This window comes from Lithobates pipiens, unplaced genomic scaffold (assembly GCF_037356315.1).
Source record: "Lithobates pipiens isolate NorthernLeopardFrog02 unplaced genomic scaffold, aLitPip1_a1.2 Scaffold_27, whole genome shotgun sequence".
NCBI classification, from domain to species: domain Eukaryota; kingdom Metazoa; phylum Chordata; class Amphibia; order Anura; family Ranidae; genus Lithobates; species Lithobates pipiens.
Genome location: NW_027507788.1, coordinates 162642377 through 162668183, shown reverse-complemented (window position 1 = coordinate 162668183; position 25807 = coordinate 162642377). Strand labels below are relative to the sequence as shown.

At 43.2% G+C, this 25807-nt stretch overlaps 1 protein-coding gene across 7 annotated transcripts in view; it reads right to left on the bottom strand.

Moving 5' to 3' along the window:
- Positions 1-25807, bottom strand: part of LOC143934321 (CMP-N-acetylneuraminate-beta-galactosamide-alpha-2,3-sialyltransferase 4-like) — a 368047-nt gene that overhangs the window by 175210 nt on the left and 167030 nt on the right. For 3 of the 7 annotated variants that reach the window (XM_077457821.1, XM_077457825.1, XM_077457833.1), the window contains exon 4: positions 9531-9773. The exons of the other annotated variants lie outside the window; for them this stretch is intronic. The gene's annotated coding sequence lies outside the window, so the exon portion shown is untranslated. The remainder of the gene's footprint in view (positions 1-9530; positions 9774-25807) is intronic. 7 annotated transcript variants of the gene reach the window in all.

Here is a 25807-nt window from a genome sequence, read left to right as displayed (position 1 = left end):
CATGCTGGATTTCCACATGCGACTATTGCCACGGGCTATAGCCACTAGCGATAATCACTGCGCTCTCCCGGCAGGGATGGCTGATAACAGGGCCCACATACATGGGAGCTGTGAAGGAATGGGGAGATGGTACAAAATGTAATGTGCTCACAACAAAGTTCCTAGTGGTCAGTATGGAGTCCGACAAGGAAAATTAAATTGCCACACACCTGAAATAATAATGATATACTATTATACAATAGTGAGTAAAGACAAGTACGATGACAATATAGTGTCCAAATCTTCTCCACAACACAGAAATATCACTGTGTATGTATGAAGTATATAATGATAAACAAGTGAACCCAAAATTAAGCTCTATATTGAATATCCAGTGTCTATAGTCTTTAATATTGAAAACATTGTGTGCCAATGATACCCGTAGACATATCTACATTTTCTTAAAAAGTGTGTAATGATACTGCTGAATAATCTTAGGTGCACAACCAATACATATAAACTATGAGTAAATATTGTAAAATACAAATAAAGGTATATGATTAAATACATAATGTGGATTGAATGTTATGCATGTGTGAAAAATACTACTCCTAGAAGTGTGAATATAAGAGAACCGAGGTATACAAAAACTATCAAGTATATACAAAACTTGCCACAAACCACTATCAACTGGCTTAACCTGCCAGAAAGATGGCCACCATCACATAAAAACAAACCAAAAAGAACAAAAACTCCCAGTAAAACTTACCCTAAAGGGAATGAAGGACCACAACAGACAACCAGAGGTCAGATGCAAATTATGCATACAAGTAAACTGATTGGAGGTTTGTTTTGTTTAATAAATGTAAGAAATTTTCTGTATCACTTCTTTAGGCTGCTTTCACACTGGAGCGGGCAGGCGTTGATGGTAAAACGTTGCTAGTTTTAGTGGCATTTTACCGTCATTTTAGCGGCTGGGCAAGAGGTTAAATGCACCCGTGAAGCGCCGCTGCCAAATCACATTGCATGCACTTCGGCAGTGGTTCAATGGGCAGGAGTGGTGGAGGAGCGGTATACACCACTTCAAAGGTGCTGCTTGCAGGAGTTTTTTTTAACATCCTGTCAGCACATCGCCTCAGTGTGAAAGCACTCTGTCTTTCACACAGACTGCAGGGGAGCCGTTTTGCAGGCACTTTACAGGCGCTATTTTTTGCCCAAAATAGCCTGAAAAACACCCCAGTGGGCAAGGTGTCTGTTAGATTTTATGAGATGAAGGGAAAAAAAAAAAATTGACCTAACATATCGGCCCAAAAAAAATAAAATAAATCGGCATCATATATCGGCCGCCATGATTTCTAAATATCAGCATCGGCCAGAGAAAAACCCATATCGGACAACCTCTAGTAAGAAGCGCACACCCCTTTCAGGTGTCCTATACACTCCTCAGAATTCTATATCTTTCTCTCCTCAATATCCATGATAAAAAGCCGATCTCAAAAGAAACAGAAAGCTCATTGTTCAGAGACACACTTACAATCCTAAAACCAATTTAAAAAGACAATCTCAAATGTTTCTTTCTACCCAAAACTACCCTAATCTAACCAAATTTATTAAGCAGGTGACTTCAGAGATTGAATAAATTCAATCTCCAACGCATTAACAAATCAAATCTTATGTAATGCCAACAGAAAGCATGTGGTATTCCAATGAAGAATAAGACTGCGTACACACGGGCGGATTGTCTGCCCAACTAAGTTCGTCAGACAACCCGACAGACAGTCCGTTCAACTTTTGAATGAACGGACTTGACCACACACGATGAACAGACAGTCCGCTGAAAACTTGCGCGATGACGTGTACAGCACGTACGACGGGACTAGAAAAACGACGTCCAATACACTGCAATGCAACCTTCGGCCGTGTAAATCCTTTCTGAGCATGCGCCATACTTAGTCCGTCCAACTTGCCTACACACGAGCGGACTGTCCGCTGAAACCAAGTTTGGACGGACAAAACCAAGTTTGGCCGGACAAAATTACGGAAATTCCGAAAGACTAAGTCCGTCAGATTGTCCGCTGAAAAAGTCCGCTGAAGCCCACACACGAGCGGATTGTCCGCTGAAACACGGTTCAGCGGACTAAGTTGGGCAGACAATCGGCTCGTGTGTACGCGGCCTAAGAGTTTGGTTATAAAACCCTCCGATAAGGGGGGTAACATCGTAGTGATGGATATGGAGCTGTACATGAGCATGTGTATGAAATTGCTATCTAATAACAAATGGTACAAGCCCATTAGTACAGGGAGGATTCCCAAAATGAATGAGAACTTCTATCAGCTAGTTGATGGAGCATACCAGAGAGCCACTATTTCTCAACAGATTTGGGAATATATTCGTACACCATTCCCCCGTGAGGCATCTTTCTATGCTCTCCTCAAGACGTACAAACGTCATTATAGTTGTTGAGGCATTATACTGCAGTATTCCATACAAACAAGGTATTGATTTTGTTAATTTATTTCTGACCCGAAAAAGATTTGAGGGAAGGACCATTTTACCAATTTGTGGCCAACTTATTGCATTTCATTTTGTCCCATAATGCTTTTTGTTTTGCTGGCTCCCACTAACTCCAGGTTCAGGGCATTGCTATGGGCACATGTTGTGCTCCATCATATGCCAAACTGTACCTGGGGGGTGGGAGCAATATTTCTTCTCCAGCGATAGTCTCATGATGTAACTGTGCCGCAGGTACATCAATGACATTTTCATAATCTGGGATGGAAGCTCTGATCTCTTGATTTTTTACACAAGCTCAACTCTGATTGGAATTTACAGTTCACTATGACCCATGATCGACAAAATTCCTTTTCTCAACATCACGATTCATAAAGATGGGGAGGGGCACTTATCTAGTGCTCTATACCGCAAACATACATCAGGAAATACTATTCTGCGTGCCACCAGTGCACATCTGGTTGCTCCATACTATATGAACAGTATTTCCGACTTAAGCACAACTGCAGCACCATGGAAACGTTTGAAATTGAGGCAGGATTACTATGAGATAGACTCAAGGCAAGAGGGTATAGCAACAAATGCCTGTCTAAAGCTCAAACTAGAGATTCATAGCTGTTCCACAAGAAAGTTAGAAAATTGAACAACGATATTAGATTTGTCACATAATACAATGCCCAACATGAACAATTCAAAGTGATTCTTCAAAAACATTGGTACCTTCTAACATTTAACCATATACCTTTATTTGCATTTTTACACATATTCACACATTTTTCATATTATGCTATATGTATTGATTGTGCACCTAAGATTATTCAGCAGTATCATTACACACGTTTTAAGAAAATGTAGATAGGTCTATCAGTATCATTGACACACAATATTAACCACTCCAATACCAGGCACTTTTGCCACTTTCTGGCCAACTTAATTTTTAGCTTTCAGCGCTGTCACACTTTGAATGACAATTGCGCGGTCATGCTACACTGTACTCAAACAAATTTATAATAATGTTCCCATAAATAGAGGTTTCTTTTGGGGGTATTTGATCACTGCTGGCATTTTTATTTTTTGTGCAACTGGTGGCACTGATGAGGTGGCACTGATATGCAGCACTGATGGGCATTGATAGGCAGCACAAATCCTCTCCCCTCCAAATCCCCCTTCCTCGTACTAAACCTCTTCCATGCCGCTTCCCCAGCACAAATCCTCTCACTGTATAAACCAACCCCCCACAGCACAAAGTTTTCTCTTTCCATAATGCCACCACAAATCATCTATCCCTGAACCCCCACCCCCCACCAGGCTTAATCCTCCACCACCCAAATCCCACCTCCCAGCACATACACACCTCCCCAAACAAATATCACCTCTTTAGCACAACTTCTCCCTCCTTCAACACAAATCTTATCAACCACCACTGCCATCGCCTCAATTTTTAAAATGTTGCAAATTTCATAGTAGTAAAATAAACTTTTATTGCAGTTAAACTGATACAGATTGTTTACAGTATAGAAAATAAAAAACAAGGCTTTTAAACTATCAGTACTTCCAGAGAACCATGTTATAGTCACTTTTTTTTAGAGGAATTACATAAGAAATGATATTTATTGATATGGATTAACATGATTCACTGTTAAACTGAGGGTTTTATAAGGGTGCATATCAGTATTTACAACACAAGAAATAAGTTTATGCCAAAACTGTACAGATCAGTAAGCAGATGGCTTCACATCCAGACTGGCATGTACAATCTGACTTTATTACAACTTCTGACAGCAGGATTGCAAATGGTAAAATAGAACTTCTCTATTGCATTTCATTTGAACTTGGTCGTTTACAGAAGATAAAAATAATTGTTAAGACTACAGAGTTATTGAGTTCAGTATCTGTATTTCAACCCAACAAGTCTAGAAATATTGATAGATGTGGTAGAACATTAAACATTGATAACCTCACTTGTGCAATTATCAGAGTTCATTCTGACAACAATATACAGTAATGCCTTGCAAAAGTATTCACCCCTTGGTTTTTTACCTATTTTTGTTCATTGTTTTTTTTTTATTCTGAATGATATATGATGGATCAGAACACGATAGTCCAAGTTGGTGAAGCAAAATTAGAAAAATGTATACATAAAATTATTTTTCAGAAATAAAAAACTGATAATTGGCACGTGCCTTTGTTATGAAGCCCAAAAGAGGTCTGGTGCAACCAATCACCTTCAGAAGTCACATAATTAGTATGTTCACCTGTGTGCAATCTAAGTGTCACATGATCTGTCATTACATATACACACCTTTTTGAAAGGCCCCAGAGGCTGCAACACCTAAGCAAGAGGCACCACTAACCAAACACTGCCCTAAAGATCAAGGAACTCTGCAAACAAGTAAGGGACAATGTTGTTGAGAAGTACAAGTCAGGGTTGGGTTATAAAAAAACATCCAAATCTTTGATGATCCCTAGGAGCACCATTAAATCTATCATAACCAAATGGAAAGAACATGGCACAACAGCAAACCTGCCAAGAGATGGCCGCACACCAAAACTCACAGACCGGGCAAGGAAGGCATTAATCAGAGAGGCAGCACAGAGACCTAAGGCAACCCTGGAAGAGCTGCAGAGTTCCACAGCAGAGACTGGAGTATCTGTACATAGGACAAATAAGCTGTACGCGCCATAGAGTTGGGATTTATGGCAGAGTTGCCAGAAGAAAGCCATTACTTTCAGCAAAAAACAAAATGTCACATTTTGAGTTTGCAAAAAGGCATGTGGGAGACTCCCAAAATGTATGGAGGAAGGTGCTCAGGTCTGTGGAGACTAAAATTTTACTTTTTGGCCATCAAAGAAAACGCTATGTCTGGTACAAACCCAACACATCACATCACCCAAAGAACACCATCCCCACAGTGAAACATGGTGGTGGCAGCATCATGCTGTGGGGATGTTTTTCAGCAGTCGGGACTGGGAAACTGGTCAGAGTTGAGGGAAAGATGGATGGTGCTATGTACAGGGATATTCTTGAGCAAAACCTGTACCACTCTGTGTGTGATTTGAGGCTAGGACAGAGGTTCACCTTCCAGCAGGACAATGACCCCAAACACACTGGGGGGGTGTGAATACATTTGCAAGGCACTGTAAATGTCAGTTTTATTTATGCTGTAAACGGTTTTACTGCATTCATGCATTCTAATTGCTGCTGCTGTTCAGGGCTGATGTCTCAGTATAAAGAATGTATAGCCTGGGCCCGCTGATTACATGCTCCCAATGTTTACATGATGGCCCTGAACGAGTCATTTGTGCGTCAGCAGCACATGCAGCGATTCACAATTAGTGAAAGCCAAGGTCATGCTGCACTTGCACCACCGCATGAATGACTCTCGTTCAGGGCTGATAGAGACAGGCACCAATCACTGCACATTGTTGATATATACATGTTGGATGGTGGCATCCAATATACTCCATTAAAGTGATAATATAGTCTGTTTTTTTTTCCGGCTAAAAATAACAAGCATGTTATACATGTTATACTTACCTGCTCTGTGCAGTGGATTTGCACAGAGAAGCCCTGATCTTCCTATTCTCTGTTCCCTCTCTGGCGCTCCTGGTCCCTCCATCCTGCCAAGTGTCCCCATGGCAAGCAGCTTGCTATGGGGGCACCCAAACCGAGCCACAGCTGTGTCCATTCAGACACAGGGCTGTGGCTTGACCCCACCCCCTCTCTCTCCTCATCGGCACACTAACCTTGATTGACTGCAGTGGGAGCCAATGGCGCCTGCTGTGTGTCTCTGCCAATCAGGATAGAGTCCCCGACAGCCTAGTCTTTTGTGAAACATCACTGGAACTAGATCGGGCTCAGGTAAGTATTAGGGGGGCTGAGGCACACAGGTGGTTTTTAATTTTAATGTATAGAATGCATTAATATAAAAAAACCTTCTGCCTTTACAACCCCTTTAACATTGTACTAGCTGTATGGCGCATATAGTTCAATAATTACATATGCTTGTCTGAATGAGCCATATGCACCATCAGAAATCTAGACATGCACCAGAAGACACATTGGGGTTGATTTACTGAAGGCAAATGGACACTTTGCAAATGCAGTTTCTCCAGAGCTTAGTAAATAAGGTAAAGCTTCACGTTATAAAGAATACCCAATCAAATGCATGAAAAACAAAAATAAAAAACAGCAATTTTGCTTGCAAATGATTAGATGATGGCAGTCAGCAGAGCTTTACCTCATTCACTGAGCTCTGGAGCAACTGCACTTGCAGAGTGCACAGTCTATTTGTCTTTAGTAACTCAACCCCAATTATGTTCCTGCCAGTATATATGACGTTCTCATTGAATGTATAAATGTATCTACCCATAATAAATTAGCTAATTTCCTGTAAGCTGATTACAGAAGGCAGGAAAACAGCCCCAGTCATACTTGGTGTCAGTGCTGGGAAATGTCAAAGAAAATAACTCTCATACTGGAATGTCTAAATTTAAGTAACAAATACTCCTTTAACTTATGTAATAGAGGTACAGCCCATGTGCTGAGTAATGGAGCCAGTGTTTTTGGAGACTCTCTGGGATCTGGTTCAAATATGCAGCAAAAACATCCAACTGGAAATTCACCAGGCAGATATATTGCTCTGTGCTATACCCCAACCATCTAAGTTGTAAGACAGGCACCTTGCCATATGCACAAAACAGAAACCCAGATTCAATTTCCAGAAGGGATTTCATCACCAAGGGTTTGTAAATTCCCCACATGTCCTCATGTGGGTTTCCTCCAGGACTCCATTTTCCTCCCACATCCAAAAAACATTCTAGCAGATTAAAAGGACTTTTAGGTCTGGTTCACACCTATGTGTTTTTTGGTGCTTTTTGCAGAAATGCATTACAATTCATTTTTTATTATTATTATTTGAGGTACTTATATAGCACCGTCAATTTATGCAGCGCTTTACAAATATATTGTACATTCACATCTGTCCCTACCCTCAAGGAGCTTACCATCTAAGGTCCCTTAACTCACATTCATATATTAGGGCCAATTTAGATAGAAGCCAATTAACCTACTAGTATGTCTTTGGAGTGTGGGAGGAAACCGGAGTACCCGGAAGAAACCCACGCAGGCACAGGGAGAACATGCAAACTCCAGGTAGATAGTGTCATGGTTGGGATTTGAATCAGCCACTCTTTTTACTGCTAGGCGAGAGTGCTACCCACTACACCACTGTGCCGCCCAGTTTAACATGGTTTCCTATGAGACACGTTCACAGTGCCATTTACACAGGAATTAGTGCATTCGTATAGCACTGATTGCTGTATAAATGACAACAGTCCCAAAAATGTGTAAAAAATGGCTGATGTGTCTGCCATAATGTCGCAGTCACGATAAAAATTGCTGATCGCTGCCATTACTAGTTAAAAAAAAAATATTAATAAAAATGCCATAAAACTATCCCCTATTTTGTAAACGCGATAACTTTTGCACAAACCAATGAATAAACGCTTATTGCAATTTTTGTTTATCAGAAATACGTAGAAGAATATGTATCGGCCTAAACTGTTGAAAAAAATAGTTTTTTTTATAGATTTTTGGGGGATATTTATTATAGCAAAATGTAAAATATAATGTGTTTTTTTTCTTCAAAATTGTCGCTTTTTGTTTATAGCGCAAAAAATAAAACGTGCAGGGTCAAATACCACCAAAAGAAAGCTCTATTTGTGGGAAAAAAAAGGACTAAAATTTTATTTGGGAGCCACGTCGCACAACCGCGCAACTGTCAGTTATAACAACACAGTGCCGAATCAGTGCTTTGGTCAGGAAGGGGGTAAAATCTTCCGGGGCTGAAGTGGTTAAAAGGAAAGTCAAGATTGATAGGGTTGGCAGACTGTTCCTATGTTAATTCTACTTAAAAGGGAAACTGACTTTGAAAATAATCAGAAAAATCTTAATTGGTCAAATGGGCCATTGTTTACGGTCATAAGCAACAAGGGTTGTAAACACTATAGTGGCCGCAACTGTTATTTGCAGTAAACTGCCAGTACAGTCTTTTCATGCTAAGATCAGCGATTGGTCAGCCAGTCAGAAATCCCTTCAGGTTTGACCTCATATTACATGGTTTTGGTAAATCTAAGGCCGCGTACACACGCGCGGACTGTTCGCCCAACTTTGTCCGCTGAACAGTGTTTGGGCGGACAGTCCGCTCGTGTGTGGGCTTTCAGCGGACAGTTTCAGCGGACAGTTTGACGAACAAGGTTTTTCGGAAATTCCGTAAAGCTGTCCGCTGAAACCTTGTTTGAGCGAACAGTCCGCCGTGTGTAGGCTTGTTCGTCAAACTAAGTTCCGCGCATGCTCAGAAAGGATTTACACGCCGAAAGTTATAATGCAGTGTATAGGACGTCGTATTTTTCGTCCCGTCGTACGCGCCGTTCACGTCATCGCGCACGGTTTCAGCAAACTGTTCGTTCGTCGTGTGTGGGCATGTCCGTCCATGCTAATTTTGAGCGGACTGTTTGCCGAAACTGTTTGACGGACAAAGTTGGGCGAACAGTCCCCGCGTGTGTACGCGGCCTAACAGGAAATTGTACAAGAAAATTGTATAAATGTATGACAGCCTTAAGCCTAGTACACATGGGCCGAATGTCGGGCGCCATAAGCCATTCAATAGAAACCGGCTGACATTTGGCCTGTGTTTACCGCAGCCGGTTCGACAGAAGTTGGCCAAACAAAATTGCTCAGCAGGGGAGAGCGGCTCCTCGTGAACCATTCGTTTTTTTTTTAGTTCAGCCCTACTGGGTTGAATGAAAAGAAAACTAGTAGTGTGCATCAGGCTTTACTTTGCAACAAAAACTTCCCTTCATACCCAGATTACTTCTAGTAAGTAAATCCTAAACACTTTAAATTTGTATGCAATCAGGCCATTGCACTACATATTTGAAGGTAAATCTAAAGGAAATTAAATAAGAAATTGTATAATGTATGGCCAGGCTTAAGAGTTATTATGAACGGACAGGTCTAAAAGAGAATATACATTACCGCATGCATGTAACCCGCCAAGGTGCATAATATAGATTGGACATAAAATATATGTTGGAAGGGTGGCGTGTCCATATTCTGTGGACTTTGTCATCTGATCTGAAATCCAATAAATCTCTCTGGTTTATTTGAATTTGAGGCGTGTGGATGTTTGACGCATTCATGTTTCTCATGTTTCCATATTAGCACTAATAATTATTACTCCTCATCCATTATTTACAACATCTCTAAAAGGTGATGGCTCTGTAAAAATATAAGAAACAAATATTAAAAATTCTAAACTTGCCCTTTGATGAAATGTATTTATATTTGCAGCCCATACAAGCACAAACAATGTCCATTGGAGGCAAAGTCGCTGTGTCCCTGTGATAAGTCCTGTATCATCACTGGGTGTCTGTGCTTCTCTATGCAATGCAGAAAGATCATGACCAGTGGGAGGGGCCAAAAGAGGGAGATTCCTGAAAACATCACAGCACCCAGCCTCAGTACTCCTCTCAGGACCCCTCAGCCCTGATGCAAGCAGTAGGCTGTCTCTCGGAAGGGGTTATGCAAATATCAAAATGCCTTGATGGGTGGATGCCAGCCCTAGGCAGACTATGCAGTAGAGCTGCCACGATGCGTCGACGTAATCGACTACGTCGACTAAGAAAATACGTCGACGTGCGTGCAGGGCGTCGATGCGTCACAGTGGGGGTAGTGCTTAGCATTTACCGCTCCCCTCCGTGCCGCCGTCCCCCTCTCTTCTCCCCCTCCGTGCCGCCATCCCCCTCTCTTCTCCCCCTCCGTGCCGCCGTCCCTAGGGGTGCAACGGATCGTCACCGATCCGTGCGCATATGACGCGATCCGCGGAGCGCTCCGCGGTCTCGGCCTTAGGAGAGGCCGCGGCTTCGGCCTAGCTCCGAAGCGGCGGCCATCTTTCTACACCCAGGTGTTTACAATGTGATCGCTCCGATGGAGCGATCACTTGTAAACAAACCGGCGTCATGACATGATGCCGGTTTCTCTCTCCCCTCTCTGTACTGATCTGTGCAGTGGAGGGGAGAGGTCGGATGGATGCAGCCATCCCTCCATACCCTGCCAATGCAATACTCTACTCTACTCTGCCCTGCCATACTCTACTCTGCTCTGCCCTGCCATGCCATGCCATACTCTACTCTGCTCTGCCCTGCCATGCCATGCCATACTCTACTCTGCTCTGCCCTGCCATGCCATGCCATACTCTGCTCTGCCCTGCCATGCCATGCCATACTCTACTCTGCTCTGCCCTGCCATGCCATGCCATACTCTACTCTGCCCTGCCATGCCATACTCTACTCTGCCCTGCCATGCCATGCCATACTCTACTCTGCCCTGCCATGCCATACTCTGCTCTGCCCTGCCATGCCATGCTCTACTCTGCTCTGCCCTGCCATGCTCTACTCTGCCCTGCCATGCCATGCCATACTCTACTCTGCTCTGCCCTGCCATGCCATACTCTACTCTGCTCTGCCATGCCATGCCATACTCTACTCTGCTCTGCCCTGCCCTGCCATGCCATGCCATACTCTACTCTGCTCTGCCCTGCCATGCCATACTCTACTCTGCCATGCCCTGCCATACTCTGCCCTGCCCTGCCATACTCTGCCCTGCCCTGCCATACTCTGCCCTGCCCTGCCATACTCTGCCCTGCCCTGCCATACTCTGCCCTGCCCTGCCATACTCTGCCCTGCCCTGCCATACTCTGCCCTGCCCTGCCATACTCTGCCCTGCCATACCCTGCCCTGCCCTGCCATACTCTGCCCTGCCCTGCCATACTCTGCCCTGCCCTGCCATACTCTGCCCTGCCCTGCCATACTCTGCCCTGCCCTGCCATACTCTGCCCTGCCCTGCCATACTCTGCCCTGCCATACTCTGCCCTGCCCTGCCATACCCTGCCCTGCCATACCCTGCCCTGCCCTACCCTGCCCTGCCCTGCCATACTCTGCCATACCCTGCCCTGCCATGCCCTGCCCTGCCCTGCCATACCCTGCCCTGCCATGCCATACCCTGCCCTGCCATGCCATACTCTGCCCTGCCATGCCATACTCTGCCCTGCCATGCCATACTCTGCCCTGCCCTGCTATACTCTGCCCTGCCATGCCCTGCTATACTCTGCCCTGCAATACTATACTATACTCTGCCCTGCCCTACTATGCGCTATGCTATACTCTGCCCTGCCCTGCAATACTCTGCCCTGCCCTGCAATGCATAGCTAATCAAAAAAAAACACTAGATTCATTAAAAAATTTAAATAAAAAAATAATCGGATAGTCGTTGACTAATCGAAGAAATAATCAATAGATTAGTCGACAGACAAATTAATCGTTAGTTGCAGCTCTACTATGCAGACTACCCTAGATAATGCCCACATGTGATGGGTACAGGAGAGGAGCCTCTACAACTGTGTGAGACTAAAGAGAAGGCTGGAGTTCAGCTTTAAAGAAGAACTTCACCTGAAAGGGGTAGTTCTGCTGATTCTCCCCCTTCCCACCTGCTCTGCCTGTATTGGAAAGTTTTTTCCCCTTTTTTTCAGAGAGTGGGTTAATATTTCTGACACACTACCACTTCTGCTCAGCTTGCCCACCCCCCTCCCAGCTCACAACCTCCTGCGATAAGTTACAGGTCCCAGGAGGCTGTGGGACGATTCAGAAAGAGCCGCTTGTCCCGCACATTTGCAGTGGGAAGCTGGCTGTGAAACACCAGGAAGTCACAGCCAGCTTTCCACAAGCAAGACGGCAGTGTCGTGGACCCCAAGACCGACGAAGTACCGGCCCAGGTTGTGAAAGTGCTGGATCCCTGGACTGGTACATGTCTGTTTAATAAAAGTCAAAAGCTACAGTATTTGTAGTTGCCGACTTTTACTTATTTGCACAACAACCGGAGCACTTCTTTAACCACTTAAGGACAGAGCCTCGTTTTAAGATTTGGTGTTTACTGGTTTAACCCATTTCCGACAAGCGTACACAGATGTGCGTGCTCGGCTTTCAGGGGTTATACCGGGATGATGCCTGCAACTGCCGTTGTTTAGAGCGGGCGGTCGGCTTTTAGCCACATCAGTTGTTATCCTGGAGGAGCAGGAGGGGACGTCCCCCCCTCCCATCGCTCTTCCCGGGCCTCCCGGTGGAATGGGAGGGCCGATCGACAATCCGCCTGTTCCGGTGGCTAGTGACAGACTGGAAAAAAGCCGGAACGGCTTTGTTTCAGTCTCCTTGATGTAAACATGGAAGCGACGTCACTTCCTGTTTACTCAGCTGCTAATGGCGCGGGATTTAAAAAAAATATACAGTATATAGTTTTCGGTGATCTTTGAAGTGCAAAGGAGGGATTTGGAGTCTTTTAGACCCCCAATCCCTCCATAAAGAGTACATGTCACCACCTATTACTGTTACAAGGGATCTTTACATTCCTTGTGACAGCAATACAAGTCATTTATTTTTAATTTAATAATATAAAAAAACGCCCCCGACACCATGAGCTTGTGCAGCAAAGAAAACGCATGCGGAAGTCGTGCCCGCATATGTAAACTGTGTTCAAATCACACATGTGAAGTATCGCCGCGATCTTCAGAGCGAGAGCAATAATTCTAGCATTAGACCTCCTCTGTAACTCTAACCTGGTAACCATAAAAAAATTTGAAAGCAATGCCTATGGAGAATTTTAGGTACCAAAATTTGTCGCCATTGATGTAAATTGATACCCAACATGTCACGCTTCAAAATTGCGCCCGCTTATGGAATGGCTACGAACTTTTACCCTTAAAAATCTCCATAGGCGATGTTTAAAAATATTCTACAGGTTGCATGTTTTGAGTTACAGAGGACTAGGGTTAGAATTATTGCTCTCGCTGTAACGATCGCGGCGATACCTCACATGTGTGGTTTGAACACCATTTAAATATGCGGGAGCTACTCACGCATGCACTGTTACACTGTATTACACTGTTCTTTAAAAAAGCATCCCTTTTAATAGAAAAAAAGCATGACAGGACCTATTAAATATGAGATCTGGGGTCAAAAACATCTATTTGACGTCGCTTGCACCCTGCAATGGTATAGAGACGGGTGGGGCCTTCTTCCCCTCACTCAGCGCCATACCACAGAAGAGAGTAGACCCGATCACCTCCGTCACTGCTGGCGGCCCTGGTAAGCGGAGGAGGGCACCGGAGTGTGGCAAGAGGGGAGGGCCCTCTACTGCCACCAATAAAAGTGATCTTGTGGCGAATCCACGGCAGAGACCATTTTTATCTGAAAGCTGCTCTTAAAGAGGATACCGGGGTTATGGTAGCTAGCTGCTACCATAACAAGGATATTTCTCTTCAAACAGCCGACGTATAATGATGGCTAGCGGTCGGCTAATGGTTAAGAAATGGAACAATTTTATTGTAACAGTACAGTACAGTATTCCAAACTAGTGCCCCACAAGTGTTTACTTCTCTTTATGTAGAACAGTGGTCTCCAAACTGTGGCCCTTGGGCCGGAAGTGGAACTTTGCTTTCCTTTCTCCGGCCCTTGGGACACTATTCCTCCCTCTGACATCAACAATGGGACACTATTTCTCCCACTGAACCAATGATGGGATACTATTCCTTCCAGTAAACCCAATGATGGGGCGCTATACCTCCTACTGACACCAATGATGGGGGCACTATTTCTCCTACTGACACCAATGATGGGGGCACTGTTCCTCTCACTAATACCAATGATTGGGAACGATTCCTTTTTCACCTAAACACAGGGGCGCTAATTTTTCACTCCCACTGACCACCAAGCCTGAAGCATCATCCACTCCCACTGTCCACAGTCCGGTCCCCCTAAAATCTGAAGGACAGTAAACGGCCCCTTAGCTTAGAAAGTTTTGAGACCCCTGATGTAGGGAAATACTACATTTATTCCCACAGTACCTCACAACCTATCTGTATATGGCATGGTTATGTAGCTCTTGTCTCATATGAACACAGTAAGCACATTTTGAATAAAAATATAAAAAAATAAAATAAACTGAGAAAAATTCCTCCCGAGAGCTCAGTCAGCTTTCTACAAAATTACACGGATATCTGCAGACACACCCAGATGTGATGTACGGTGTGTGCACAGGACATGCTGCATGTCCACAATGTAACACATAAGTCACAATGCAAAATTGCGACAGACTGTGTGATATCTTCTATTTCTGACTGTTTCCTCTTGTATTTGAACTAAAAATAAATTATTATGTAAACAGAAAGAGGAAAGGAATTTGTTAAGATGGATTTTTATTCACATACACATCATGTGACGTTCACATTCACCTTGATGACATCTTTGGCAAAGATTTGATCTACGTGTCATTTTTTACAGATCCTTCTTTGCGACACAGTATTTTTTTCCTTTTGTGCGCACATACTAAAATTAACATTTTGTACATGTAAACGCACTTGAAAACCAAAACCAACACTTTCTGAAAGCAAAGACCCCCTACGACGGAATGATGGCAGTTTTTTTTTATATTATATATATTTATATTTATATATATTTTTATATGATATTTGTGCTACAGTTTATCAAATCTATATTTTAGTAAAGAAAAATACACCAGAATAATTATTAGTACACACAAACATAATGTAATCCCCATTTTTCTGTAAAATTATAATATAAGATTAGGTTGTGTTGAGTAAATAGATACTAAATATGTTATGCTTCAAAACTGCATGTGCCCACAAAATGGCAAATAACCATGCCATCCAAAATTCTCTTTAGGCAAGTCTTTACAGAGCATCAATGTATAGTTAAAGTGGATCTAAACCCTAAATATTGTTTTACCTTAATGCATTCCTTACATTAAGGTAAAAAATGTTTAGGAATAAGTATACCCACTTACACCCCCTCCCCTCTTATACTTACTTGAGCCCTCATTTAATCCAGGGCTGTGCCCATCTTCAGCTCTTTTCTCCCCTCACTTCCTGCTCTCACATGCTTTACTGTAACAGCAGGAGTCATCTCACTGTTGTCAATCAAAGTCAGTGATGAGGGAGCAGACGCAAACAGCGAGGGCCTGGGAGGGGGCACACACAAGTGCCTGCATAGAAAGAGGCTTTCTATGGGGCACTCGTCAAAGGGGAGGAGCCAGGAGCTCCAGCAGGGGACCCAAGAACAAGTGGTTCAGTGCAATTCTTTTACACAGAACAGACAAGTGTCAACCTGTTTGTAAAAGTTTTTTTAAGTTTCAGGCCGCGTACACACGGGCGGACTGTCTGTCCAACTTAGTCCGCTGAAACACATTTCAGCGGACAGTCCGCTCGTGTGTGGGCTTCAGCTGACTTTTTCAGCGGACAGTCTGGCGGACTACGTATTTCGGAATTTCTGTAATATTGTCCGTCCAACTTTGGTTTCAGCGGACAGTCCGCTCGTGAGTAGGCAAGTTGGACGGACTAAGTATGGCGCATGCTCAGAAAGGATTTACATGGCCGAAGGTTGCATTGCAGTGTATTGGACGTCGCATTTCTAGTCCCGTCGTACGTGCTGTACACGTCATCGCGCAAGCTTTCAACGGACTGTCTGTTAATCGTGTGTGGTCAAGTCCGTTCATTCAAAAGTAGGACGGACTGTCTGTCGGATTGTCTGACGGACTTAGTTTGCCAGACAGTGCGCCCGCGTGTACGCGGCTTAAGCTTTACAATCACTTCAACCAAGAATAAAGGTCCTAGAATGAGCTTTTACAGCCATATCAATATGTTTGGCACAATAGCCATTTCTGTATGCACACACACGCATTTGCTTTTATATGTGCATATACATGTGTGAGATGGGCTTTTATAAATTTATTTTTAATTTTATTAAAATACATTTTTTTCATATTAAACTTTTTGCTTTCACAAGGTAGCCGACAAGTTTACTTTGTGATTGCATAGTGCAGACGACAGGTTCTCTTTAAAGAAGAATTAAACCCACTGAGTTAACAGTTTCATTTAAGGCATGAATAGAATGATAAAAATATATACAGTGTAGCGCTATAAATAGAAAACAATGAATAGTGAACAGTAATGTCTTATAAAATAGTAATGAATAAACACATGAAAAGTCCCAAGTTCACTGAAGGGGACTTTGAAAAGAAAAATTCAATGATATGTCCATCCAAAGCTTAATAGCAAATCTTCAACTGGACACGGATAACACAAACGATGTGCAAGTAAATGTGCAGTTGTGAAGAAAACCTCAATATGAGGAATAAGGTGGGTACTCTTACCAGGCATGGTGGACCCACTTACCATTTGGTAGTGGGTCAGTCAGGGTTATGTGGACCAGGGTAAAACTCACTCCAGTGGGCCCCACCTTTGTAAAGTGTTAATGACCTATTTAGGTTGAATCTTATTTTATTAAGTTCTCATTAAAGAGGTACAAGTCACAATGTATACAGCAGTTGAAAATTAAGTTTTTAAAATGCATGTCAAAGCAGAAGAAAACATACACCAATCAGCCATAGCATTATGACCACTGACAGGTTAAGTGAATAAAACGGATTATCTTGTTGCAATGGCATCTGAAAGTCAGCGGCAAGTGAACACGTTGTCCCTGAAGTTGATTTGTTGAAAGTAGAAAAACTGGACAAGGATTTGAGCAATGTTTCTGCGTTACATCAGAGGGGGGCGGAGTCACCCACACATCATTGGGGAAGCCAGGCTTTCATACTTGCGTCAGAGGGGGCGTGGTCAGGTGACGGGTGGTCCTGCCCTCCTCATATAAGAAATGTCAGGCTGCTGGGAATCAGATCAGCCATCGCTGGACCCCGGAGAGATGATCATCCGTCGATTGGATAGCAAGAGTGGATTACCACCGCTGGAATCTTTTTTAAAAATGTTTTTATTTTTAATAAAGGACTTTTTTAACGGTGTGTCTCCTTTAACATTCTTTTACACTTTCTTTGTGAAATGGTAGGGGTACTTTTGTACCCCTTACCATTTCAAACGGGGGGGGGGGGGTCGGGATCTGGGGGTCCCCTTGTTAAAGGGGGCTTCCAGATTCTGATAAGATTTTGATATGATTTTTTTTATTTTTATTTGGCGTGGAGTTCCCCTTAAAATCCATATTTAGGGGGAACCCCACATCATTTTTTTTTTAATTTGACGTGGGGTTCCCCTAAATATCCATACCTGGTAATTGAATTTGGGGGAACGCTTTTTTTAATTTTTTATCAATGACTTTCAATGACTGTTCTCTGTATTACGGGGAGCCGACAATTCATTATAGCTGCGAGTGATTTTAAATTACTTTTTTCTCCTGCAGAAATGACACTTTGTGCAGGGACAGTTCTAAGCACAGGAAACATGCGCCCCTTTACAGGCATACTATAGACATCCCCCAGGTACGAAATTTAAAGGAATATTACACTTTTATTGTTTCACTTCAAGCATTATTAAAATCACTGCTCCCGAAAAAACTGCCATTTTTAAAACTTTTTTTGCATTGATACATGTCCCCTGGGGCAGGACCCAGGTCCCCAAACACTTTTTAGGACAATAAATTGCATATTAGCCTTTAAAATTAGCACTTTAGATTTTGAACGTTCGAGTCCCATAGACTTTAATAGGGTTCTAAAGTTCACATGAAGTTTAGGTCTGTTCGCAGGTTCTGGTGCGAACCGAACCGGGGGTGTTCGGCTCATCCTTAGCATTGACAGATTAAACGTCAAGCACACTGGATGTTTTGCTATCACTCCTAAATGCCTCTCCTGACAGCAGCATTTTGGCAGAGAAAAAAGAAAAACACATGAAGCTTGTAAATATATGTAGTAGTGTTGAAGTATGTTGAAGTGTTGAAGCACTTTAAGTGCTTGGCTGTTAATTTTTCTGGCCAGAATAATATTTTATTCTGGCCACTGAAATTAAGTAAAGCTCAACCACTAAACGTGCCTAGCATTAACGCGCATTTACAAGCTTCAAGCGTTTTTTTCCTGCAAAAATTACGCTGCTCCTGGATGGACTAGAAGTGTTTTTTTTTCTACCTCTAAATGCCTATGTATGCATGGACACATAGGCAAACATGCAGGGGCATTTAGGGGCTGAAAATAAAAACAAAAAACTCCAGATGCCCCTAACAGCCACATTAAATTTGTCCAGTGTGCATGAGACCTTATGGTGGGTGATCAGTGTATATTCCATGTATATTAGGAAACCTAAGAGCCATGTTATACCATTTGGATATTGGGTCATTATAAAAAAAAAAGCTACCAAGGACTCTATTCAGGAAGCTACATTTTCAGCTTTAAAATTTGTGTTAAAAAAGCTCATAGCATTTTTCAAAAAATGTGTTTTTGCAATTTACAATAAAAAACTATACTATAATACCACATGCAGCATTTTCTCAAAATATGCCACTTTTATCTCATGAAGCCATGCAGTATTTTATCTCATATGATATCCAGTGGGATGGATACAGTGGAGAAGTAGTAGAACCCCTATCAGTTTTTAAGAAGTAAAATGATTTCAACTGTAGAAAAAATGCCAACTTGCCAAGTCAGTGCGGTCCCTGCAGCATATGTATTAAAGTGGTTCTGCACCTTTAAAAAAAATATTAAAAGCCAGCAGGTACAAATATTGCAGCTGCTGACTTTTAATAAATTGACACTTACCTGTCCCAGGGTCCAGCGATGTCGGCGGCAGATGGAGAGCAATCGCTCGTCTCTCTGCTGTCCCTGCCACCATCCTCTGTCAGGGAATCGGGAAGTGAAGCATTGGGGCTTCATTGCCCGGTTCCCTATTGCACATGCGCGAGTCGCACTGCGCGTCTCTGCTGGTCCCCGCTGTGTCCTGGGAACTGTGTGTTTCCCAGAACACAACGGGGGGGGGGGGCATCTGCAGCGGTCTGCGGCGGTCTTGTCCCGGAAGTGGGTGCAGATACCTGGATTATCCAGGTAACTGCACCCCCCCTCCCCCCTGAAAGGTGCCGATTGTGGCACCGGAGGGGGGAGGGATCAGATGAGCGGAACTTCCACTTCAGGGTGGAGGATCGCTTTAATACAAAAGAAAAAAGGTGACTAGAATACCAGTCAAGGGGAAACTGGTTTCACAGGACACACATGGTGTCAATTCAGTAAATACAAAATATCTTTATAAATGTCAAATGTTGAATGAAAATAATATAAAAAATTACACACCTATATAAAATACCCTTCTTCTTCGTCTTTTTTTATTGGTGGAAGAAGTGTATTTATATAGGTGTGTCATTTCTTATACTATCCCCCCCCCCCCCGGTAACCAATGGAAGAATCCTAGGCTTCCATGGAAATCAGGTTGATACACCATGACACCACTTGGCGCCGGGAGGACAACCTCAGGTTGCAGAGGTTATACCGGGATGATGCCTGCACCTGCAAACATCTTTCTGGTAGAGCTGCATGATTCTGGATAGAATGAGAATCGCAATTTTTTTTGCTTAGAATAAAAATCATGATTCTCGACATAACATCATCACATTATACAAAAAAAATTGGGCTAACTTTACTGTTTAGGTTTTTAATTCATTGTAGTATATTTTTTTCTAAATACTTTGAAAGACCACTGCGCAAAAACAGTGTGACATAAAATATTGCAATAATCTCCATATTATTCTCTAGGGTCTCTGCTAAAAAAAAATACATATAGGTTTGAGGGTTCCAAGTAATTTTATAGCAAGAAATACAGATTTTAACTTGTAAGCAACAAGTGTCAAAAAAGGTTTAGTCTTTAAAGAGGAAGTAAACCCTTCCAAACAACTTGGACCTATAGGTAAGCCTAGATTAAGGCTTACCTGTAGGTCCAAGCAATATCTCCTAAACCTATATGGTTTAGGAGATATTTGCCCGAAAATGGGCACTGCTGTCTACGGCGCATGCGCCGTAGACAGCGGCGCGCAGGCGCACTAAATGCGGCAAATCCAAGAATGGATTTGCCTAATTTGTCGACTCCCGTGTGCATGCGCGGGAGTGACGTCATCGCGGCTTCGCCGTATGGCAGCGGCGGAGCTGCGAGACGCGACTCCCGTGCGCATGCGCGGGAGTGACGTCATCGCGGCTGCGCCGCTGTGATTCGTTGGAGCTGCGAGACACCACCAGCAACATGGATGCGGCGGACTACAGGGGACAGCGGCGACTTCGCTGGCTCCTGTGTCAGGTAAGTGACACATAATGAGCTACTATGCGATGCATAGTAGTCCATTATGCTTTACCTTTGCAGGGAAAAAAAGAGGAAGTAAACCCATCAGGGTTTACTTCCTCTTTAAGTGGTTAAATTGCCCTCATTGATGGAAGTTCATGCCTTTGATCTAAAACAGCCTCTCTCAACCTTTTAACCCTGGAGCTGGGCCGTCCTTAATATAGATTGGACCTTGCAGTTTTGCTCTCCACCTGCTCTAAAACATACAATAAATAGCAGCTAGACTCAAAATCAGTTTACTGAATCAGATCAGGCAGCTATTGCGATTGGTTGCCAGAGGTTACAGCATGCATTACAGCTCACTGATTAGTTGCTAGAGGTTACAGCACATTATTTCTGCTTGTTGATTGGTTGCTAGAGATTACTGTGGGGGCATGAAATACATATCAATGCCGCCAGCCACCCCTATTTGCATATGAATGCCACTGCTATTTACATATCAATGTCAGTAATTTACATGTAGACCCAGGGTCTGCAGGTGAGTCATCTTTACACAACAATAGGGGAGAGCTGGGCAGCATTAGTAGCAGTACTTCACACTGAGATATTGTGACACAGTACAGGACTAAAGGTGAGGGGATTTAAACCAGGATATTTGACAAGTATGAGGCAGCTGCTTTGGGCCCCACAACAATGACAGGGCCCAGGGCAGCTGCCCCTTTTGCCCTGCCTTAAAAACGTCCCTGGAGGAACCCCAAAAATTATTTTCAGGTCTCGAGGAACCCTCACTAAAACCAATTTATCAGGGGTCAATAGGAACAATGCCCCTTATACTGGTGGCCAATAGGAAGAATGTTCCCCTAAAAGTGGTGCTCAGAATGCCACCCTTAAAGACAGCTAAAAAGATATTTGGTGTCACGCTGCTGACTTTGTTAAAGTGGAGGGCCACCCTGAAAAAAAAAAAAAAAATACATTAAAAATTAGAAAAAAAATCACAAAAAAAAAATGAATTTTTTTTTTTTTTACTTACCAGAAATGCCTGTTGCTAGGCACATCATCCTAATCTGCCTCGTCCTCCTCCGCTGAGATCTTTTGTCTTCTCTCCTCTGTGCGGCGTCTTCTGGGTAATGGGTTGCGCTGTGTTCTGGGAACTGTGTGTCCCAGAACACAGCGCGCCCCATTCACAAAGCGCTGCGCGACTCGCGCATGTGCAGTAGGAAACGGGCAGTGAAGCCGCAAGGCTCCACTGCCTGTTTCCCTTAGCCAAAATGGCGGCGCCGGGACCCGAGACCGAGGGACGGGTCAGCCTCAGGCAGCCGACATCGCGGGTGCCCTGGACAGGTAAGTCTGCTTATTAAAAGTCAGCAGCTGCAGTGTTTGCAGCTGCTGACTTTTAAAAAAAAATTTTTTAAACCGGCCCTCCTCTTTAAGTGATGCTGAACCTCGAACTCTGTAGGCACCATTAAAAAGGTGGTTCATCAGCCACAGCTCATGGAACCCCTAGGAACCTCTGGAGGAACCCTTCCACTGAACCCTGGTTGAAAATGGCTGATCTAAAAGAACAGAGAGATACATTGGGGTTGATTTACTAATCACAAATAGACTACGCACATTGCAAGTGCAGTTCAGGGTTTGTAATGAATTATGTTTGAGAGAAAAACTGATCATCAGGGTTTATATAGTGTATGTGTGTGTATGAAAATCGCTCCCATAAACGGAAAGATGATTCTCCTTTTTAACACCTCTTGGCTTGCTGCCACTTCCAGTACTTAAAAGATTATAAGCCATATATCCACAGACAAAATGGAAATATTGCCACCTAAAGGCAGAACTTCTAACTGCAGTCCTTGAAGACCAACGGCACAGAAAATGTAGACACATTTGGAGGGCATTTACTAAAACAGATGCACACAGAATCTGGTGCAGCTGTGCATAGTAACCAGTCAGCTTCTAGATTTTGTTGTCAAAGCTTAATTGAACAAGCTGAAGTTAGAAGCTGTTACAACCCCCAGATTTTGTGTGCGCCAGTTTTAGTAAATCTCCCCCATTTATATTAATTTTTTTAAGCCAGGCTTTAAGGTGTTGCTGTAGGATATGGAATTAGCGGACCTCCAGGTGTTGCAAAACTACAAGTCCCATCATGCCTCTGCCTCTGGGTGTCATGCTTGTGGCTCTCATAGTCTTGCTATGCCTTATGGGACTTGTAGTTCTGCAACAGCTGGAGGTCCGCTAATTGCATATCCCTGCTGTAGCGGTTAGGCTGGTTCACCAGGAGGAATTAAAAATTCTCCAAATAAGCTTTAACCGCTTGCCGACCAGCCGCCGTCATTATACTGTGGCAGGTTTTTTTGGCTGCGCAAATCGCCGTAGGTGTACGTTGGCCGCTTGAAGATCTCTAGGGGGACGAGGTGCCAGGCGTGACGTCTGAGCCAATGCACGTGGCCGCGATGTCCGCCTGCAACCTGCAATTGCTCCTCAGAATGGAGATCTGTCAATGTAAACAAACAGATCCAATTCTGTCAGGCAAGTAGAGAGAGATCTGCTGTTTCTAGTGATCAGTGATCTTTCTCTACTCCCCGTCAGTCCCCTCCCCCCACAGTTAGAAAACATATTATTATATTATTATTATTATTATAGCGAGAAGTAAAAATTTGTGGGTTTTCTTTTCGAAATCGTTGCTCATTTTTTGTTTATAGCGCAAAAAAATAAAAACCGCAGAGGTGATCAAATACCATCAAAAGAAAGCTCTATTTGTGGGAAAAAAGGACATCACTTTTGTTTGGGTACAGCATTGCACGACCACGCAATTGTCAGTTTAAGTGACGCAGTGCCGTATTGCAAAAAATGGCCTGGTCATTAAGGGGGGAGGTAGTAAATACTTATCTATCCCATTGCCTGCATTGCAAAACCCCTCTAAAAACTCTCAGAAACAGAGACTTCTGACCGTGTAAGCCAGGGGTCTTCAAACTATGGCCCTCCAGAAGAAACTACAATTCCCACTATGCCTAGTCATGTCTGTGAATGTCAGAGTTTTACAATGCCTCATGAAATGCGTAGTTCCGCAACAGCTGGAGGGCCGTAGTTTCCCTGGTGTAAGCTTTTCCCCAAGACCTGCCCCCTCGCGCATCACTCGTATCCTCCTACTGACTACTATGGTACTACAGGACACATAGTATTGACAAAGGGGTTGCAGGAACCAAAAAGCACATGGGAGCTTTTTGCACGGGGGATTTACACGGAGATGTGTCAGTCTCTGAAGGGCCTTTAGGTTCAGTTCACACTACAGTGACCTGGGATCCGACTTGTGAGACCCCAAGTCGCATCACATGTGAAATCCCATGTTAGTCAACGAGACCTGTCTTAATTAGCACTACTGGAGTTGCTCCAACTTTAGAAAAGGTTCTTATACTATTTCAAGGTAACTTCTATTTGAATTGTGCCCATAGACTTTAATGGAAGTCGCCTCCAAGTCGGATCCTCATCTATATTGATGTGATTTGGATCCGACATTACAGGAAAATTACACAGCCATTCCCTGAAAGTCGCATCAAAGTCCCATCAAAGTAGTACTCAAGTTTCCAGTAAATTGCCAGGAAGTTGCCTGGCAAAGTCGGGATTTTCAGGTCATATGGACAGCGCCCAAGACATTGATTACTCTTCTTGCAGCTGTGCCTGGTGGTTCAGAAAAAAAAAAGAGGTCATTTTTTTTTTTACAGGGACAGCTTTTAATCAAGCTCTGATTTTAGTAAATGTTGTTTTAAAACAAGTTGCCCCTCACTGAGCTTTGTAGCTGCAGGCACTAAGCAGTAATTTAGTAAAAAACACTTTCCTTCTATCAGTGGCTGGTTTTGCTCCCCCCTGCCAACAGCAAGTTGACATCCTGCTGGTATAATAATCTTTATAAACACAGGCAAAAACAAGGAGAGCAGAGTGCTGAACCCTCACTTGAGCAACTTTACTGCATCTCTTGTGAACTGAGGGTAAATTACTCCTCTGTGTTGACAGCTACAGGTATATAGGTCAGCAGGGGCTTGGTTTAAAGCTTATTTTCCACTGACCTTAACACCTCATGCTCACCGGACGTAATAAAAATGCCAGTAACATTAGCTGTAGAATGAGTTTTGCACTAGCTTTTTTTAGCAAAACTATACTCCCACAAAAGCTCATGGCTCAAAAACGCTGATAAACACCAAATAGCAGCGCCGCTTTTTTGCTTTTTACAGTTGAAAAACTCCTCTCAAAACACACTAGGTTTTGGGGTTTTTTTCCCAACCAGAAAATGCCCCTGTCAAAAAACGCAGATAACAACCGATGTATGCATGGACATATAGGATAACATGCTGGGGAGTTTATTGGCTGCAGAAAAATGTCTAAAGCCAAAAACAGCAGCTGTAAAAACACACAGTTTCCATGAGGCCTTATGCTAGAAAGAATTGAAGGATCCTTTTTTTTTCTGTCATTTATCAAAATTTTACTATCATTACTAAAGATCTCTGAGCTGCAGAGTTTAACAAATCTTCAGGCAAGATATTTATTATCATCTTGCAATTATCCCCAGCTAATACACCAAGCATGTCAATGTGATGTGCCCTTTCGCTCCTTTACATTTCTCAGTGGTTTAACCACTTGCTACCCAGCCCAATTCTGATAATTCGATCCTACATGTAAAAATCATAGTTTTTTTGACAGAAAATTACTCAGAACCCCCAAACATTATATATGTTTTTTTTTTTAGCACCCTAGGGAATAAAATGGTGATTGTTGCAACTTTTTATCTCACACGGTATTTGAGCAGTAATTTCATAATTCAAAAAAAATTGAGAGCATGTTCTCAATTTTTCAGATGGAAAAAGTTTAGATCGGAAATTTCGATCGTCTGTAGCAATTCCGATGCGCAAAGCTCCTACGCATGCTCCGAAACAATTCATTCAATGCTCGGAAGCATTGAACTTAATTTCTTGGCTTGTCGTAGTGTTGTACATCACCGCGTTCTTGACAGTCGGAATTTGGTGTGACTGTGTGTAGGCAACACAAGCTTGAGTGGAATTCCATCTGAAAAACCATGCAAAGCTTTTCCGACAAGAATTCCGATCGTGTGTACGCGGCATTAGATGAAACAGTGGGCCAAATCATGAAGACTGAATGTTCAAGG